Source organism: Oryzias melastigma, linkage group LG3 (genome assembly GCF_002922805.2).
Source record: "Oryzias melastigma strain HK-1 linkage group LG3, ASM292280v2, whole genome shotgun sequence".
NCBI lineage: Eukaryota > Metazoa > Chordata > Actinopteri > Beloniformes > Adrianichthyidae > Oryzias > Oryzias melastigma.
In genome coordinates this window covers 9182737-9183627 of record NC_050514.1, presented here as the reverse complement: position 1 = coordinate 9183627, position 891 = coordinate 9182737, and positions in this window count along the sequence as shown.

The following is an 891-nucleotide window of genomic DNA, read 5'->3' as shown; positions in this document are numbered from 1 at the left end:
TGTGTGGTACCTGAGATCAGAGAAAAGCAGACGAGAATCATCCACCGCGGTGAGGTCATCCTCCCAGATTTTCACTTTCTGCAACAAAGCAGCAAACACCAAGAAGAAGTGCAGAAGGATCTCATCCTGAGACCTTATATATGCAAAGCCTGAGCACATCACCACATGCATGAACAGCCTAAGTACATAAATAAACATATCCTCAAATATTCTGATGGAACGCTACACAAGGAAGCACAAAATGAATAAATATTGGTTATGTCTTTGGATTGTGAAAGATTGTGAAAGTAAACAGTTAAAAACAAATGTTGGAATAAATGTGCTCTGTTGAAGACACTCGTCAGTCACATTATCGCAAACACTTTTGTTGTACAAGGTGGACACTTTTTGCTTGCAGAACTTCACTAGATTTCTGGGTACCTCAGACCTTATGTTTAATATTGACACAAAACATTTTCCAGCAGCCCATAGATTCCAGATTGAGCACATAAAGGGGATCTTTTATAGTGACTGCATTTGTGCTCTGAACAGTCCAAAGTATCTGTTGCACTGCTCTCACCACCCCTTAATGAGATCCAGGTGTGTGAGCAGGTGAGGACAATGCCCAATCAGGCAGGCTCTACAGCCACACTGTTTAAAAAGGTGGCAGTGTGCTGTGTGGAAATGAGCCCTGAGCACACTGCTTCCCTGATGACAGCCGGTAAGGTTATTTTGTTTGGTGAAGGGATATTTTTTGTATTATGTATCCTTTTGGTGTAGTTGTAGCAGATTGTGGTAGATGTTAGACTTTTCAGGCCTTTTCAATGTTGGAATGTGTTTTTTTTGTTTGAGGTTTTTCACCTGACTGACTGACTGCCTGACTGCCTGCTGCCACTGCTGTTTGCTGCTGCC